Here is a 14040-nt window from a genome sequence, read left to right as displayed (position 1 = left end):
AGAAGGTAAATTTTTTTGTAGAACAACAAACACATTTTGGTAACAAAGATGAACATTTTAACAATATCAGTGGCTGCAATGAGCCTGTTTCCGTTGCACATCTCAGAACATTAAAGTGCTGAATCTGTACAAACTGTGCAAAACCAGAAACATTGCACATTTTTCTTTTCCAGTCCAATCCTTGTCCATTGTCCAAACCTAAACTCTTGGTCTAGTCTAGTCACAGATCACCATGGCAGTAGATTTGTTTGTTGTACGTCCCTAAAATGAGTCCAGGGTGCTCCAACAATAAAAAAACATTAGTTCCACCTGATACATGTTCTAACCTGAAGAAAAAAAACTAAACACCAAGGAATGATCCCATGCCCCCCCCGGAAAGCCTTCGCGCCCCCCCGGGGGGGCCTGCCCCACAGTTTGAGAAACACTGCTTTATACATAAATAAAAAATAATGTGGCAGCTCTAAATCTTTGTTAATTCAAACACATACTTTTAAAAAAAAAAAAAAAAAAAATGAAATCCCTAAAATAGATGGGTATAGGGACCAGTGAAAAAAAACCTAAAAAAAGTTCTCCACCTAAAAAAATAAATTCTTTCACACTGCTTTGGTATGGATGTATAAAACATTATGGAAGCTGAATTTATAATACACTACGCCTACACTTATAATACTTTAATAACCTTGGTATAACTTGTTGTACATGATCATAAACTGTTGTAATGACTTTTATAATGCATTATAAAGTCTTATGAATGTGCGCTTAATGCATTATAAACTACACCTTCAAGTAAAGTGTTACCAAATGTTTATATTAAAAACTTATTTTACTGGTAAATATATTTACGTGTTTATGTTTATATTTAAGTTGGGGGTGGGGACTTGTGTTCAAAAACAGTAAAAATGTAAAGATTGTATGATGCATCTATGTAATGCTGTTAAAAATCCACAAAAAAAAAAAAAAAAATACAGGGTGGGGAAGCAAAATTTACAATGAACATTTAGTTGTTTTTTTCTCAGCAGACACTACGTCAATTGTTCTGAAACCAAACATATATTGATGTCATAATCATACCTAACACTATTATCCATGCCTTTTCAGAAACTTTTGCCCATATGAGTAATCAGGAAAGCAAACGTCAAAGAGTGTGTGATTTGCTGAATGCACTCGTCACACCAAAGGAGATTTCAGAAATAGTTGGAGTGTCCATAAAGACTGTTTATAATGGAAAGAAGAGAATGACTATGAGCAAAACTATTATGAGAAAGTCTGGAAGTGGAGGAAGCAACAAAAAATGTACCAAAGCTTTTATTAAAGCTCTCAAATCCAAAATCCTAAAGGATCCAACCAAATCCATGAGAAAAATGGCAATTGAACTTGAGGTAGACAAGAAGACCGTTAGAAATGCAGTAAAATATGATTTGAAGTTAAAATCTTACACAAGAACACCAAAACACTTGTTGACAACAGCAACAAATCCAACTTTAGCAATTTTTGGGAATCATGTTTATGGCCGCCTTCTAGCCCAGATCTAAACCCTCTGGATTCTGCTGTTTGGGGCGTTTTAGAACATGCTACCAATAGAACATCACACAGCAATGTCGACTTTCTTAAAGATACTATTAAAGAAGAATGGGAGAAGTTGTCACCTGAATATTTGAGGAACACTTGCGCAAGTTTCAGGAAGCGTGTGAAGGCAGTTATTGAGAAAGAAGGAGGACACATAGAATAAAAACATTTTCTATTATGTACATTTTCTTGTGGCAAATAAATTCTCATGACTTTCAATAAACTAATTGGTCATACACTGTCTTTCAATCCCTGCCTCAAAATATTGTAAATTTTGCTTCCCCACCCTGTATGTATATATATTTTACAAAAAATGTGGAAAAAAAACTGAAATGTCTTAAGATAAGTAAATGCAATTTTACCAACATTCTGCCTGTTATTAAATGTTTTGTGCATTTGTAATTGTAATGTGAGTTGTAATGCACATGTGTAAATGATAACCTGATAACCTGAGGCAGAATATTGTTAAAATTGCACTTGTTTTTCTTCAGACATTTCCAGTTGTTCATGTTATTCAGATTTTTGTAAATGTAAACATTATCAGAATTTAATTTGACATTTTTTCACTGTTATTGTTTTGCTGGTCCGGCCCACTTGAGGTCATTTTGGGCTGAATATGGCCCCTCAGCTAAAATGAGTTTGACACCCCTGCGCTAGAGGCCGAGAACCGCTCCTGAGGTGATTCTGAATGGATGAATACAACTGCCAATCAAATCCATAAACATAAACTGTGAGTCATACTTTCAGGTTTACCCTCATCATGGTACACATACAGACAGAGCTAGCTTAATGCCAGGCGTAAACGTGTACGAAAATGTTCCTGTGAATGTGTAATAATGTAGCACTGAAGTAGGTTGATGACATTACCGAACCCTGGCCACCGTGTGCTTTTGGGGGATTATTGGAAAGCTATATTTGATCCAGTTAGCATTCAGTGTTGGTTGTCAATGGTGCTCAGCTGTGGTGTTCAGCCATGATATCATACTTTAAAATGTGCATTTGTGCAGAAGTATTATGTGAGGAAATGTATTCCCGCGTTATGAAAATGATGCTCGTCAAAAGGCATGCGATGAATATGTACTCTGAGAAACAATGACTGACGTTTTCCCCGACAGTCACATGTTCAGTTTCCACGAGAACTGGAAAAAAACTGTATTAATAAAGCTAATTAAGCAAATATATGTCTGCTGCCGGGTGCTGATTTTCATTAAGTGTGGTTCAGATGCATAATGTCTGCTCTGTTCTGGAGTAATTGGATGAAATTCAAGCGTTGGTAGATGTCAAACATCTTGCAGTTGTGAAATGTGAACCTTAACTTTACAAAGAGAGAAATCGACTTGAACTACACTGCAAAAATCTACATTTTACCAAGTTTATTTTTCTTATTTCTAGTTAAAATATCTCATCACATTTAAAATAAGACATAATCACCTAAAGAGGAACTTTTCAGTGAGATATGAGAACTGATTTTAGACAATAGATCTGGAAAATCTTTTTTCAAAAAATTTTACCAAGATAATTTTCAGTTGTTCCATTGGCAGATTTTTTTTTTTTTTTTGCTTAATTCAATTTTTTTTTGTACTTAATTTAGGCCAAAAAAAAAAATCTTAAATTAAGCCAAAAAAATCTTGAATTAAGCCAAAAAAAAAAAAAAAAAAAAAATATTGAATAAAAAAAAAAAAAAAAAAAAATATATATATATATATATATATATTGAATTAAGCCACACTTTTTTTTTTAATTAAGACAAACAAATTAGAATTAAGAAAAAAAACTATTTTGAATTAAGAAAAAAAATCTTGAATTAAGCCAAAAAATCTTGAATTAACCCAAACAAATAAGAATTAAGAAAGAAAATATCTTGAATTAAGAAAAAAAATCTTAAATTAAACCAAAAAAATCTTGAATTAAGCCAAAAAAAAAAAAAATCTTGAATTAAAAAATAAATAAATCTTGAATTAAGCCAAAAAAAAAAAAACTGAATTAAGACAAACAAATTAGAATTAAGAAAAAAAAATTGAATTAAGAAAAAAAATCTTGAATCAAGCCAAAAAAATCTTGAATTAAACCAAAAAAAAAAAAAAAAAAATCTTGAATTAAAAAAAAAAAAAAAATCTTGAATTAAGCCAAAAAAAAAAAAAAAAAAAAAAAAATTAAGCCAAACAAATTAGAATTAAGGAACGAAAAATTTAATTAAGAAAAAAAATCTTGAATTAAGCCAAAAAAAATCTCTCCGGTGGGTTAAAGTACTTCTGCTGCATTTTGCAGTAGTTTGCAGTCGTCCAGATAAGGGATGTAACGATTACTGGTATAACGATAAACTGCGGTAAGATTGCAGATGGTTAGTATTACCGTTTAAATTCTAATTATCATGATAACTGTGTTTGATTACTGCACTTTTAGGGGAAAAAAACCCTATGTAAAGATCTGCTTTTATGTCAAATATTTGAGTATAGTTTAAATTTATTACAATTTTAATTTTATATGTCTAATATTTGGAACCAATGTTCACTTTTAAAGTCTTTGAAAAGGTTCGTTAAGCACCTTTGTGTTATTTATGCAATAAATTATATACATTTTTCAAATTGGATTGTATTTTTTTTGGTGTGTTTTTTGTCCTTTTGTGTTAATATAGTAGGTTAAAGTGAAAAAAATAATAGGCAGATGAGATAGATGAAGTTGTGCTGGAAAAAAAAAAGATACCAAACATGTGTACAGTAAACATTTGTGTATATACTATGTAAGACAAAATCAAAAGGACTGAAAAACAAATAGGCTCAGACCACTAAAGGTTAATATTTGAATGTTTCTGCAACAGAAAGTACATTGTGCCAATTATTATTATTATTATTTTTTTTAAATACAACTTGGTTAAATAATTGCAGTGTGCGTAAAAGTACTTTTTGAACATTTACCGTGATAATTTTGATCACAATAACCGTGATATGAAGTTTTCATATGGTTACATCCCTGGTCCAGATCCATTCTTGTCATCTCCATAATGTTGTGTTTTGCTCCTTGTTTGTAGTCACATCATAAGTCATTTCACTGCACAGTTCACTCCATCTGCTGACTGTGAAAACTGGTGAAAAGAGGGGGCTGAGTGGGGGTGTGGTTGTGGGAGGCGGGGCGGGGGTAGTTCAGGGACGTTCACAGGATAAAGAACAAAGAATTACACAACACCCACAGGGAATCATGAGGCATTCTCACAGGGTTAATTTGGAGTTTTTCTGCCTAAAAACACACTCCCCACAAGAATGAACGTCCACTCTTCACATGTACATGTACTGACAGGAGTAGTGGATCAGAAATGATTCAACCTTTTAGTTCAGTAGATGCTTTTGGTCGCTCTTTCAGGGTCTTTGAGGGTTAAATGTAAAAAATACTTACCAGAAGGTGGTTACAAGATTTTTTTTTCCTTAATTCAAGATTTTTTTTTTTTTTTTTTTGGCTTAATTCAATAATTTTTTTTTGCTTAATTCAAGATTATAACTTTTTTTTTTTTTTTGCTTAATTCAAGATTTTTTTTAGGTCTTAATTCAATATTTTTTTGCTTAATTCAAGATTTTTTTTTTTTTTTGCTTAATTCAAGATTATAATTTTTTTTTACTTAATTCAAGATTTTTTTTGGTCTTAATTCAAGATTTTTTTTGCTTAATTCAACATTTTTTGCTTGATTCAAGATTTTTTTTGGCTTAATTCAAGATTTTTTTTTTTGGGCTTAATTCAAGATTTTTTTTGGTCTTAATTCAAGATTTTTTTTTGTCTTAATTCAAGATTTATTTTGCTTAATTCAACATTTTTTATTTTTTTTTTGGCTTAATTCAATAATTTTTTTTGGCCTAATTCAAGATTTTTTAAATTCAAGATAAGTTTTTTTTGCTTAATTCAAGATTTTTTTTTGCTTAATTCAAGATTTTTTGCTTAATTCAAGATTTGTTTGGCTTAATTCAAGATTTATTTTGCTTAATTCAACATTTTTTTTGCTTAATTCAACTTTTTTTTTTGGCTTAATTAAAGATTTTTTTTTTTGGCTTAATTCAAGATTTTTTTTTGCTTAATTCAAGATAATTTTTTTTTGCTTAATTCAAGATTTTTTTTTTGCTTAATTCAACATTTTTTTTGGCTTAATTCAAGATTTATTTTGCTTAATTCAACATTTTTTTTTTTTTACTTAATTCAACATTTTTTTTTTTAGCTTAACTCAAGATTTTCTTTGGCTGTTGTGACGTAACTAGTTAGAAAATGTAACAAATTAAGAAGGAATTAAAATAAATTCTAGAAATCTACTCAGTTTTTGCTGGAATGAATATAAAGATAGCTTTGCAGCACCTGGAGGGTTCAAATTCAAACTTTACGAACTATTAGGGTCCAAATACACAAATAAATGAACCGATGACTAATTAATAAAAGTGAGTTTCTCTAAATACGAGCCCTTTAATGCTAGCCAAACACGTCGGCGCCTATATTTTGCAGACAGACAGGCCACTTTTGTTTTGCCTTAACTTCAGACCCATTTGAGCGAATTAAATAACACTTGTTTTTCCATTAGCACATGAAACGTATCGGCTAATCTGACAGGAAAAGCCATTTGCCAGAGTTCCACTTGTTAAAAGGGGACCAGCTCCTGTACTGTACAGAGCACCATTGTTGCAGTGACCCCGCCCACCCAGCAGGCTTTGGTGGACGCCAGTGAGAGTGATGAGTGTTTACATGTGGCTGTCATAATAGCCCACAAATAGCCCCGCTCGCCGCCTCGCTTCAAAAACAACAACAGGAGGGTGGGGACGAGAAAAAAGGAGGTTAATGGTCCAAGAGATGGGGGGGGGGGGGTTTAACCCATGAAGACCCACCGCTACTTTTAGGTCGATTTTCTCTGTATTTAACTGTTCTGAAGTGATTTATTACTTTATTATTACTACTTTATTTATTTTTCAGATTTTTATTTAGAAATATTGAGAAAAGTTCAACATACATTTAAATTACATTGTGGTCACGTAACAAGTATGTGACCAATGACCAATCTTTCCATTCTCAACATTGCAGTTTTTCTTTTTTTTTTTTTTTTTTTTGCTAATAAACAAAACAATTGAACAGTGAGCAACGGATGCATTGTTGCATAAAGAAAACACATACGAAAGACCAAGAAACTTTGACCTCCTCTCTCTAAAGAAAAAAAATCAATAAATAAATAAATAAAATATGAAAAGTAGAATTAATTAAGCACATAAAAAACAAGAAAATTCCAGATCCGCTGTCATTATATTGTCTTTTCTTGTACATTTAGGGTTCCAACAGATTGTGTTTGGTGAGTGTAAACAAAAAATATCCACTTTGACCATAGATTTGAAAATTTGTTCATTTGTAATCGAAGGGAGAAGGTTAGTCTTTCCATCTGGTAAATTTCATTCACAGTATCGACCCGTTTTTCCAGATTAGGTGGTTCAGGTTGGAGCCAGTGCCCGGTCACAGCCTTTTTGCCAGCAGTTATTAAAATTCTGTTGGCATTGTTCGCTAATATTTCAGTTTTTCCCATAATTAAAGTGGCAAATTCAAAAGGTAAGGTAACATTAAGTATATATTCTATATTTTTGTGTATACCCTTCCAAAATTGTTTTATTTTTGGGCAGTCCCAGAATATGTGCCAGTGATTGGCATCTTGGCTTCCACACTGTCTCCAGCACTTACTACTTTATACTTTATTTATTACTACAGTTTTCTTCTTCCAACTCCTTTTTGAGCGGTACATACTGAATTTATTTTGTTATTACTAGTGTACATGGCTATTGCTATTTTGTCTTTGTCATCTTTATTAATGTATTTGCTCGGATATTAGTTCCTTGTACACGAAAAATGTTAAATTTTTTTCTTCTTCTTCAAATCACTGCTCAAAACTCACCTGTTCAAACTTGGATTTTCTTGAGCCCCTTCGTTCTCTGTTCTTTTGTTTTGTTTGTCAAGTGTCTTTGAGTGTACAAAAAAGTGCTACATAAGTGTGATGTATGATAATAATAATAATAATAATAATAATAATAATAATAATAATAACAATAATAATAATAACAACAACAACAACAATTATTATTATTATTATTATTATTATTATTATGCTCAAAACAAACAAATGAATGAACTAGAAGCACTTGGAGAGCGCAGACCTCCGCCAAGGCAGATCAGTGTCCCCTTTCTTTTTGGAAAACAAAAGAAAAACTAGCGGTTAATTGATTTTCGTTTTAAAATAGAAAAATTTAAATTGAATATCAAGGCGTTTTTTTTTTTTTTTTTTCCAGTGTCAAAACAGATAAACTAAATTTAAAAAACAAAAAACAAAAAACGGACTGATTTTCATTTTCTCTCCCTAATAACAAAACAGGAAGTTATTACTTGACAAAACCAGATGTTGTCATTTTCAAGGACAGAGCGCTCTCGGGTCAGTGGATCTTTCGATAATTGGATTTTCTTTTCGGACACTACAGAAAAACTAGTGATTTAACCGATTTTTGTTTTAAAATAGAGGAATTAAAACTGGATTTCAAGTGTCAAAATTGATTTTTCAGTGTCAAAACAGATAAACAAAATAAAAAAAAAAAGGTTTGATTTTTATTTTCTCTTCCTAATAACAAAAAAGGAAGTTACGACCTGACAGAAATGGAATAACAGACCATAAAAATGGCTTTTTTCCCCCATTTTCTGACACTGGATGTTGTCATTTTCAAGGACAGAGTGCATCTTTTGGTAATTGGATTTTCTTTTTGGAAACAAAAAAACAAACAAACTAGTGGTTCATGATTTTTGTTTTAAAATAGAAGAATTAAAATTGAATTTAAGTTTTTCTTTTTCATTATCAAAACAGATAAACCAAATTTTAAAAACAGATTGATTTTTGTTTTTTCTCTTCCGAATAACAACAAAGGAAGTTACTACCTGACAGAAATGAAAAAACGGATCAAAAATGCCTGTTTTGTTTTTTTTAATTTTCTGAGACCGGAAGTTGTCATTTTCACAGAAAGTGTGCTAATGGGTAACTGTGTCTTTTGGTAATCGGATTTTCTTTTCGGAAACAAAAGAAAAACTAGAAAAGCACTTGAAGAGCACAGACCCCCCCCCCCCATCACCACCAAAATGTAATCATTTGTTCCTTGTGCCAGTATCAACATTTCCTGAAATTTTCATCCAAATCCATCCATAACTTTTTGAGTTATCTTACACACAAACAGACAAACCAACGCCGACAAAACCATAACCTCCTTGGCGAAGGTAATGAATGAATGAATGACCACTTATCTATAATATTATCCTCTGTATTTTGTATTCTGTCAGTATAAACCAGGTGTTCTGCTGTATTTCATTGATTAATTTTACTGATCATGTAGATGTTCATAAAAGCTCAGATTAAAGTTGAGGGTTATTGTATCAAAAAGAAGAAAAAACTGAAGAAAAAGTGACTTTTTCAGTCAAATCTACAATTAACTGGACTTCAAACCCAGTGTGTCCATCCACTGTCACTGATCCAACTCCACGGGTTTTACTGGTGAATCAATGTTGTAGAAGATGACAGTGTTTCCGTGACAACTACGAAGCCTCTGAACGTCCAAATGGGTCACTTATTTAGAGCATTTTTAATAATTTTGTTCATTTTTATTCATTTTATTTATTATTTAATTTGTTTTGGTTAAATTTCTTAGATATTTTATTTTTCTACATTTTGTCACCTCTTTTATTCATTTTTCTTCCATTTTGTGGCTTATTATGTCCATGTAACTTAGAATTTTGTTGCTTCATTATTCAGTTTTGTTCATTTTATTGATCACGGTGGCTGTTTTGGTCATTTTGTGTCTAAACTGTCATTGCTCCAACTCCATGGGTTTTACTGGTGAATCAATGTTGTAGAAGATGACGGTGTTTCCACGGTAACTACGGAGCCTCTGAACGTCCAAGTGGATCACTTCTTTAGTACATTTTCAGTGAACTTTGTTCATTTTCATTCATTTATTATCTTCTTTTTGTTCATTTTGTTAGATATTTTGTTGAGTTCTCTACATTTTGTCACCTCTTACGAATTTTTCTCCAATTTTCTTCCATTTTGCGGCTTATTATGTCCATGAAACTTATTATTTTGTTGCTTTATTTTTCAGTTTTGTTCATTTTATTGATCACGGTAGCTGTTTTGGTCATTTTGTGTCTCAACTGTCATTTATTAAACTCCATTGGTTTTACTGGCGAATCAACGTTGTAGAAGATGACGGTGTTTCCACGGTAACTACGGAGCCTCTGAACGTCCAAATGGGTCATATGTGACGACCGTGAAAAGATGACAAACTGTATTTTACACCAATTATTTACATGGATTGATAGGATTAGTGCAGGGGTGTCAAACTCATTTTAGTTCAGGGGCCATATTCAGCTAAATTTGATCTGCAGTGGGCCGGACCAGAAAAATAATAACATAATAACCTATAAATTATGACAACTCCAAATTTTTGTCTTGGTTTTAGTGTAAAAAAACATTAAATTATGAAAATACTTACTTTTATAAACTATCAAAAAAAAAAAAAAAAAAAACCCTGAAAAACTGAAATATAAATTAAAAAAACGTAAGAAAATTTAATGCAATTTTAACAATATTCTGCCTCAACTTCTCATTTGCCCATGTGCATTATGGATCAGATCTACAAAGACACTAAACACTGAGGAACAGGAAGAAAAATTTTTAAAATTGTGCTTAATTTTGTTCAGGTTATCCACATTTTAGTGTTACAGGATAGTTTATAAATGTCAATATTTTCATAATTTAATGTTATTTTTTGCACTAAAACAAAGAAAAAACAAAGTTGTCAATTCTAGACTTTTTTTTGTCTTAATTCAAGATTTTTTTACTCAATTGAAGTTTTTTTTGGCTTAATTCAAGATTTTTTTTTTACTTAATTGAAGATTTTATTTTTTTTTTGGCTTAATTCAAGATGTTTTTGCTAAATTTGAGATGTTTTTTGGCTTAATTGAAGATTTTTTTTTACTTAATTGAAGATTTTTTTGGCTTAATTGAAGATTTTTTTTTTTTTTTGCTTAATTCAAGATGTTTTTGCTAAATTTGAGATGTTTTTTGGCTTAATTGAAGATTTTTTTTTTTTTACTTAATTGAAGATTTTTTATTTTTTTTTTGCTTAATTCAAGGTGTTTTTGCTAAATTTGAGATGTTTTTTGGCTTAATTTAAGATTTTTTTTTACTTAATTTAAGATTTTTTTGGCTTAATTGAAGATTTTTTTTACTTAATTGAAGATTTTTTTGGCTTAATTCAAGATTTTTTTTTACTTAATTGAAGATTTTTTTTTTTTTTTGGCTTAATTCAAGATGTTTTTGCTAAATTTGAGATGTTTTTTGGCTTAATTGAAGATTTTTTTTTACTTAATTGAAGATTTTTTTGGCTTAATTGAAGATTTTTTTTACTTAATTGAAGATTTTTTTGGCTTAATTCAAGATTTTTTTTTATTTAATTGAAGATTTTTTTTTTTTGGGCTTAATTCAATTCAAGACTGTGGAATTTTTGCACTTGGCAAAAACATCCCAAGGGTTAAACTGGACCCTTTGGCGGGCCGCATTTGGCCCCCGGGCCGCATGTTTGACACCTGTGGATTAGTGGATCAACAGGTATTAAACAGTTTAGATCAGTAGATGATTTTGATCGATGATGAATGTTTGGGTGTTTATTATGGGTTGTGTGTGTGTGTGTGTGTGTGTGCGGGGGTCCTGCCTTGAGTCGCTGGGGAGAAACTGGCGGCGGAGTGGTGGCAGAAAAGAGGCGAGGAAACGCTGATGTCAGAGGTTAGCCATGTGGACGACTGTTTCTGCCTGGCAACAATACAAGGACACATGCACAGGCTGCGCTCTTGTCTTTTAAACACACACACACACACACACACACACACACACACACACACACACAAAGAGAGCGTGAAACACAAGGCTAAAACCATACGACGTGGGCTGAGATTCCTTGGATTCTCCGAACTATTACAGCTGCCTTTTCTCTTGAACAAACTGTGAATAACCACAGCGCTCACACAGACGTTCACACACAGCCCACAGTGGTCAGTGCACTGGTGGACCCCTACCACAGACCCACCAGCCACAACTGTGGGTCTGTGTGGGTGCAGGGTTTGGATGTACTGAGTGGACACATGTTGGATCTGTATATCTTTAGGTAATTTGATTATCTTTGTGGAAAACAGAAGAAAAACTAGCGGTTAATTGATTTTCGTTTTAACCCTTTCATGCATGAATTATGACAAGATTTTTTTCCTGAGTGTTTTTATTCCTCTTTAGGCATGAAAAAAAACAATGTGATTGAAGTTTTTTTTTTTTTTTTATGAACCTATTTTTCATGGAGTTACAAAAATGTCCACTCAGCTGGACACCATGTGTTTAACCCTTTCATGCACGAATTATGAGAACCTTAATCAAAAATTTTTCCTGAGTGTTTTTATTCCTCTTTAGGCATAAAAAAACAATGTGATAGAAAATTTTCTTCTGAAAAATAAATAAAAAAATAAATAAAATAAATAAAAATAAAAAAAACAAATAAAAATACATTAAAAAAGTAATAATGACAAAAAAATTCTTATGAATCTATTTTTCATGAAGTTGCAAAAATATCCACTCAGCTGTACACCACACGTTTAATTTTTGACGCACAGAAACATGTATTTACTGATAAATTGAGTGAAAACTGTGGGGAAGGTTTATGATTCTGGGGGTTTATCCTCAGGAGAGATCTACATTATGTTACCAATTCATGTCAGAAAAGACATGTAGTGTCTTAAAACTTTAATAAAGATATGTGTAAAGAAAAAACAAAAACAAAAAAATAACGAAAAGAAAAACAAAATCCAAGAATATACAAGAGAACAGCTGTAGAACAGCTGTCCACTGTAGTGGCTACTATGCACGAAAGGGTTAATTTTTGAAGCAAAGACACATGAATTTACTGTCATACTGTGTGAAAACTATGAAATTAATGTTTTTTTTTTTAATGTTGCTAATCTGATGCGTTCTCACATTTTAACATACTATAATAGTAGTTATTACTCACTCAAATAATATGCAAAAAACATCAAAACATAACAACTTAAAAAAAAACCCCAAAAACTGTTAATTACAGTCTGATAACAATTAGCAATTGATTTACACTCAAATATGTTGCTGCAGATCAGGTTTATCAAGAACAGGAATGTTACAGTAACGGTATGAATTGCAGTGTATTATGGGATGGTGCATAAGTGTCCACTGTGTTGGTTGACATGCAAGTAAAACAACAAAATCCATGAATATACAAGAAAAGTCCTCGGAGAGCGCAGACCTCCGCCAGGACAGATCTGCCTCTAGTGCATGCTTGTTTGTTTGTTAACAAGATAAGTCAAAAAGTTATGGATGGATTTTCATGAACATTTCAGGAAATGTTGATACTGGCACAAGGAAGAAATCACCACCAAAATTTAATCATTTCTTCCTTGTGCCAGTATCAACATTTCCTGAAATGTTCATGAAAATCTGTCCATAACTTTTTGACTTATCTTGCTAACAAACAAACAAACAAACAAACAAACAAACAAACAAACAAACAAACACGCACGCACGCAAAGCGATCACAATACATCTTGGCAGAGGTAACAAGAGAATAGCTGTAGAATAACTGTCCACTGTAGTGACCACTATGCATGAAAGGGTTAAAACAGATGCATTAAAATTGAATATCAAGTTTTTTTTTTTCTGTTAGAACAGATAAACCAAATTTTAAAAAACAGATTAATTTTCATTTTCTCTTCCTAATAACATAAAAGGAAGTTATTACTTGACAAAACCAGATGTTGTCATTTTCAAGGACAGAGCGCTAACGGGTCAGTGGATCTTTCGATAATTGGATTTTCGTTTCGGACACTACACAAAAACTAGTGATTTAACCGATTGTTGTTTTAAAATAGAGGAATTAAAACTGGATTTCAAGTGTCAAAATTGATTTTTCAGTGTCAAAATAGATAAACCAAAAAAAAAAAAAAGGTTTGATTTTTATTTTCTCTTCCTAATAGCAAAAAAGGAAGTTACGACCTGACAGAAATGGAAAAACAGATAAAAAAACCCTGCTTTTTCCCCCCATTTTCTGACACCGGATATTGGTATTTTCAAGGAAAGAGTGTATCTTTTGGTAATTGGATTTTCTTTTTGGAAACAAAAAAAACAAACAAAAAAACAAACAAACAAACTAGTGGTTCATTGATTTTCGTTTTAAAATAGAAGAATTAAAATTGAATTTAAGTTTTTCTTTTTCAGTATCAAAACAGATAAACCAAATTTTAAAAACATTGATTTTTTTTCTCTTCCTAATAACAACAAAGGAAGTTACAACCTGACAGAGATGAAAAAACGGATCAAAAACGCCTTTTTTTTTTCATTTTCTGAGACTGGAAGTTGTCATTTTCACA

The 14040-nt window shown here is 31.6% G+C and overlaps 1 protein-coding gene across 1 annotated transcript in view; it reads right to left on the bottom strand.

Moving 5' to 3' along the window:
* Positions 1 to 11137: 11137 nt before the first annotated feature.
* The window catches only part of dnaaf9 (dynein axonemal assembly factor 9), a 49714-nt gene continuing 46811 nt past the window's right edge, over positions 11138 to 14040 (bottom strand). Inside the window, exon 34 of the transcript XR_003934444.1 lies at positions 11138 to 11190. The gene's annotated coding sequence lies outside the window, so the exon portion shown is untranslated. The remainder of the gene's footprint in view (positions 11191 to 14040) is intronic.

The sequence above is a fragment of the Sphaeramia orbicularis genome, chromosome 22, assembly GCF_902148855.1.
Source record: "Sphaeramia orbicularis chromosome 22, fSphaOr1.1, whole genome shotgun sequence".
Lineage (NCBI taxonomy): Eukaryota > Metazoa > Chordata > Actinopteri > Kurtiformes > Apogonidae > Sphaeramia > Sphaeramia orbicularis.
The sequence above is the reverse complement of the archived record's forward strand: the minus strand, read 5'-3'. Positions and strand labels throughout refer to the sequence as shown.